This window comes from Humulus lupulus, chromosome 5 (genome assembly GCF_963169125.1).
Source record: "Humulus lupulus chromosome 5, drHumLupu1.1, whole genome shotgun sequence".
NCBI lineage: Eukaryota > Viridiplantae > Streptophyta > Magnoliopsida > Rosales > Cannabaceae > Humulus > Humulus lupulus.
Window position 1 is genome coordinate 56,373,566 of NC_084797.1, and position 6,443 is coordinate 56,380,008.

Consider the following 6,443-nt stretch of genomic DNA (forward strand, 5'->3'; position numbering starts at 1 on the left):
ACACTTCCTAACCGATTAGCCTTTAAGGAACGTTTTGCAAAAGCCTGAAGCATCAGAACGTCTGCTAAAGTTGGCCATCAAACTTAGCCAGTTTGAAATTTTATATAAACCACAAATAGTTATAAGGGGACAAGCCCTAGCTAATTTTGTGGCCTAGTGCACTGGCTTTTAGGATGAGCCTATAAAGGAGCATGTGCAAGAGTTATGGAAACTGTTCATGGATTGGTCATCTAATGAGAACGGATCAGGAGCTGGAATAATTCTGATCACTCTTGAGGGTCACCGTTTCCACACTACTCTTCGGTTTAGATTGAGCGCCTCCAAAAACAAAGCTGAGTATGAAGCTTTGCTGGTAGGGACTCGAATCACCAAAGAATTGAAAGCAAAAGCCATCTAGTGTTACAACGATTCACAAATCGTGGTAAATAAGTGTTGGGAGAATACGAAGCTCGTGAAATAAAAAGGGCTGCATATCTAGCTAGAGTAAAATGTGAAATCTTAGAGTTTGAATTTTATTCTAAAGAGCAGGTCCCACGTGAATAGAATGAAAAATGTAGATGCCTTTGCTCGGCTTGCCATAACCAAGGAAGAGATACATTGAGCGTAGTTCTGGTTGAGTTTCTTGGAAAGCCAAGCATAGAAGATGAATCAGAAAAAGTCGAGTTGATCCACGTTGGAACAACCTGGATGACACAAGTTGTAGAATACCTCACCTCCGGAAGACTACCTAAGGATAATAAAAACGCAGAGAGATTAATGTACCAGGTCCAAGGTATGTCTTGGTCGAAGGAGTTCTTTATAGGCGAGGCCATTCCATGCCTTTTCTCAAATGTGTCTTACTAGACGATGCCCATACTATATCAAAGGAGATTCATCAAGGATTTTGTGGAGACCATGCTGGGGAGAAAAACTTAGCTATGATGATATTGTGGCAAGGGTATTTATGGCTGATTCTAAAGAAAGACTCAGCTTCATACATCTAGAAATGCGACAAGTGTTAGTGTTTCTCCTTATTAGCTTGGGCTGTAACTGTCAAGCTATGTATGATCTCCTCGCCATGGCCTTTTGCCATCTTGGAGATAGATTTGATCAAGGTCCTTGCCAACTAGGGAAGGAGGAGTTTGCTATGTTGTCGTTATCGTGGACTACTTTACAAAGTGGGCCGAAGAAGAACCATTGAAAACGTTAACCTCAAAAAGAGTACTCAATTTTGTGGTGAAAAACATAAATTGTCACTTTTGGCACTTAAGGGAGATCTTATTAGACAACATGACCTTGTTTGGTAGTGAGCTATTCTCTAATTGTTTTGAAAAATATGGGGTTATCAATTGTTTATTCTTGGTGGTGTAACCACAAGCTAATGGAGAGGTAAAGGCAGTGATAAAACCCTCAAGGCAAGCTTAAAAAGAGATTAGAGGATGTTAATGGGTTAAGACCAGAATAACTCCCGCAAGTGCTTTGTGCACACAAAACTTCTCACCGCATGTCTATTGGTCATACGTCGTTCTCACTAACTTTCAAAAGTGAGGCAATGCTCCCAGTTGAAGCATTTGTAACGTCCCACATGAAAATAACTTTTAACCAGGAACAGAACCACGATTTGCTACAAGCATCTCTAGATCTGATTGAAGCACGTCGAGATGAATCACGGATTCAACTCTCTCATTATCAGCAGAAGGTAATAACTCGTTATTTCAATTCGAAAGTAAAGGAAAGAAAGCTTGAGTTAGGATATCTAGTGTTAAGAAAGGTGTTCTTGGAAAACAAAGATCCTAAAAAATGCATACTAGGACCAAACTAGGAAGGGCCTTATCAGATCGTGGAAATTCTACGAGAAGGCACATTCAAGTTAGCTCAACTAAGTGGAGAAGTTGTTCCTCAGACTTGGAATGCTTTGCATTTGAAGAAGTATTATCAGTATTTGATTAAGTTCGAAGTTTAAGTTTGTAAGGCTTTTTTATGAAGGCCATCTCCTTTTAAACTTTAATTATTTAGTTAAATAAAGTTATGGTTGTTGTGTAGTATAAATAAGGTACCAAGTTTTTATCAAATTTTTGTATTATCGTCATTGACTGATGATTTATCCAACAACACGGAGTCACTAAAATGATAAAAATTTATAAGTTTAATGCAAGAACTAAACGACCCAAGGATCTATAGTGGTTCGACCCTAGATGTTCGTAATAACCTACTTCCACTTAGTATTTTTATTGATGTATTATGAAACCAGCGATCAGCGATCTAGAGTTCAGTGAGTTTCACAACCTCCAAAAAAGGCTACAAAAGTTGTGTATAAAAAGCACTAGTTCTCTCTGAATACAGATTACTGCATCTCCCTTTAAACGAGTCCCATGAATCCTATTTATAGGCTCAAGGATGCACATATGGGCCAATGGGACGTATCTAATCTTGTCACATGCATGTTTGAATAATAACAGAAGTCACAATCTTTACACATAAATAAGGTCAAATATCTTTAAAATCTCTGCCTTATAACTGTATTTGAACCCGAGTGTCGTTACTACTACCAAACTAGGCCGCATATGCCAGCACCTCCTCTGTCATACTGTTCAGAATCTTTCTTGAATCCATCGAACATCTTATACGTTGATCGTTGGTCGACCTGAATGTAATCACTAAATAGTCACGTTCAACCCACGCACTCACTGATTTTGCCACGTCAGCAAGTAAGTATTTTTCAAGGTAAATATTTGCCTCCGAAGTTTATTTTAATGTGATCAACATTTAATAAACTTACTTGACCAGCAATCCATCTGACCTACAACATCTATCAGTATTTTTTTAAAAAAGCAAGTAATTATGACTTTTACAGTTTCCCAAATTTTTTTTGTCAATTATTGCAATTCCCCACACATCGAAACCCTATTCCCATCATTACCGTTTATTATTTCCTTGAGCAGTAAAAATATAATCCCCCTTTACATTTTTCATTTCTTTACCCGAACCTTCTTTCTCATCAAAAGCTCAGAAGAACCTTCAAGGAAACCCAAAGACTTTAGTATAATTCGAGACATCATTGAGCAACTTCGAGCAAAAATTTCGTAATTTCTCCTATAAATGATACTCCAAGTAAGTGTTCGAATCCATCCTCTTATTTTTGCATAAATTTTCGTATATTCTTGTCTTGATTCATGAGTTTTCGTAACTGGGATCTAATGTTCTTGAGAAATTTCTTGAGTAACCGGGTTTAGGATAACATTTCATACAATAAGTATGTTAGAATAGGGATTTTAGGCAATATAAAATATTATACAATGCGTAAAAAGCAACGTGGGGGTATAGATTCACTGATTTCGGGCCCAAACTCAAAGTGAAAATTTGATTTTGAGTATTTCCCGCCTGTTTTCGAAGTTGAAAAGTTTTTTTGAAAAAACATTTCACATTCAATTTTTAATCTGCTTTTCCAACTTGCTCACATGTTTATTGTGTTTTTATCAGGATGTTGCTGGTCGTATAAAAACTTAACTTTTATACACGAGCAACGTTATCCTTGCTTTTCTCTTTCTATTATCTATTGGTCGTAGTTTCTCACATCCCCCTTTGCACTTCTCAAAAATTCATGCATGATCCTTGGGGTGGTGAGAGACCAATAGACAATGATCTTTTTGCTTTGTTGTTCGAAGATCAAGAACAACCTTCTTTCCCTTTTCCTGAGCCTTCGTCTTCACACCCAAACCCTATGACCATTCTTCCATACAATCCACCACAAAACCAATAAGATATGGGTCATGTAAAATTTTCTGCTTGTATGAAAAAGAAAACCATAGATAAACCATCCAACATCAAGGGTCCTTCAAATGATCCTCAACCTTTAAATGTTTCTCCACCAAACATTCAGCCCAAAGCTCATCCTCGTGATGGTCCTCGAGCAAAGGTAGATTGGTACATTGCCCCTCCTAGCGTTATATTGACCAGGATGGTGGCAAAATACCTCAAGAAGTATGGGATTTTCGAGATTACCCTGTACAAACCAATACCCAATCGGAGGGAAAACGTACCCAGAGGTGCCTACAGCGCCTGCTCGAGGTATCACATTAAAGAAGGGGCAGTCTTACCCATGCATGATTTTTTCCAAGAGGTTGCCAATTATTTCGAGGTCGCCCCTTTCCAAATAACACCCAACGGATATAGAGTACTTTCAACACTCTATATCATATACAACAACAAAAAATGGCTTGTGCCTACTCCACATGAGATCAACTACCTATTCGATCTCAAATCCAACCCCAATCAGAACAACACGAGGTTCTTCCACTTTTGCCACCAGGAATCTGCTCGCACATTCCTGAGTGATATTACCTACAAGTCCAATGTAGGAAGGTACTTCCAAGAGTACTTCCTCACAACTAACTTGGTTGCTAACGACCTGGCCTTCACACGAGGAGGTAAATTGTTAATATTCCATCGACCTTTAACTATTTATTTTTTCGTCTTTCCTTGTCCTTAGTTTTTTTGTGCTGCATATAGGTCCATTGTACCGACTAGACCCCACACCAAAAATGGAGATAAAAGCCACAACCTTGGCCAGCATGACGAATAAAGAACAAAGCGCCAAGGAGCTGGTAATGGAGAACAATTTAAGGCTGGTCGGCCTTTTAGCACCTCACCAGGAAGTGAGGGAATCCACTGCAGGGAGTGCCACTAGAGAGGCCACAGACGGGAAAGACATCCCAGAGTAGCAGCAAGATGTATCACAACCCTTGAGGCAGCGACCAACGGGAGTGACCATCCGAGAACCAACCCCTAGCACTCGAGCTACTAATACCCCTATCAACCATGGGAGGGGAAAACAAAATCTACCAGAATACACCGACCCTATACTCGAATATTCAGATGAGAATGGTATAGATTTCTCACTCCTAGATAATCTGCCATCCCTTGTCATTTATTCGATAGGGATGGCAACTTTAAATTTATGACTAGTAGTTTTAGCTTGGGCTTCTTCGAGGAAGATAGTGAGTGTAGCAGTATTTCTTTAGATAATGTAAAGACCAGTAATAATAGTTCGGGTATACTACTTAGAATTTCCCTTTAGTTTATCCCTTTATTGTACCAAACTATATTTAACATTCCTGCTCATTTGTTCTTGTTTTGCAGTCATGCCATCTGACGACGCCTTCAATATATACGCCTGCACAGACGATCCTCCGAGCAGGAAGAAGTCAAACAGACAACACCCTGGAGAAGGTAGTGGAGAGCCCTCCAGAAAAATAGCTTGACCAGAGGACCCTCCAGCTCCTACTCCATCTAAATCAACTACGCCTCCTCCTCTTCCTCACACTGCTCCTTCCACCAACCAGGCCGAAAGATATCTGGTCACAGATTTATTGAGCAATGCTTATAGCTCAACAAATGACAAACTGTAGAGATTTTCTAATTATTGTCATAGTCAGGAAGTCTTCGCCTGTCTTCCTTCATTGAAACCAAGCCAGGTCCTTGCTCATGGGTTCAACGAATTGCTCAGTGTAAGTGTTAATGATGAAATCTCATCAACGAAATTAGATCAGAAAATTCAAAGATAAGTCAAGTGATATTCAGATGAGAACTTAGAATGGACTTATGGAAGGATAAACACAGATCAACAATGGAGTAAAAACTGTATATTGCTCAATAGCTTCAACTGATAATAAATTTTCCAACCCCTTATTTTGAGGGGTCAAGCTATATTTATAGCTGGGCTCTAATGGCCCCCTTATACATGGTGGTCCTCTGGGTCCAATTAGTACATGAGTACACTGTTAAGGTAACAACACAGGTGGTAGTGGTGATAGAAGAGTGGTGGTCTGCTCTAGTACGTGTTAGAGGTCTGCAACAGTGCTCATGTCTTGGTGCCTTATTAAGCCTCCACTACTTGTCTAGCACAGACCTCATAAGCATGCTGAAGGATTTCGTACCATGTACCATTCTTGTACCGCCATTACTTGTCTGGCATGGACATCATGTCCGTACTCTAATTCTTATTGGTTTGTAGGCACATATCGTACCTATACGGCCTCCTCGAGCCACAAGTTTTTATCCTTACAAGGTATCTTATTCCCATGGACTTCAAGTGTTGACACCCTTAAATTATTCCAAGGAGCTTGGAAATTATGGAACTTGCGGGATGGCACATGAAAATGAGTCGAGATGTGTCTCGTGATGCCTCTGTCGAGACACCCCCAACAATCCTTGTGGTCTGTGGTCATGCGAGGTGAGGGCCCTAGGCGGGCGAGAAGGTCACCTGGGCGAGACCCCCTAGGCGCGCGAGGTAGCACCTGGGCGAGGCCCGTAGGCGTGCAAGATGGTCACCTGGGCAAGGGCCCTCAGGCGCGCGAGATGGTCACCTGGGCGAAGCCCTTAGGAGCGTGAGACGCCACCTCGTCGAGGCCCCTAGGCACGCGAGACGGTACCTAGACTAGGTGAGGGTCATGGCTGTGCGAGGC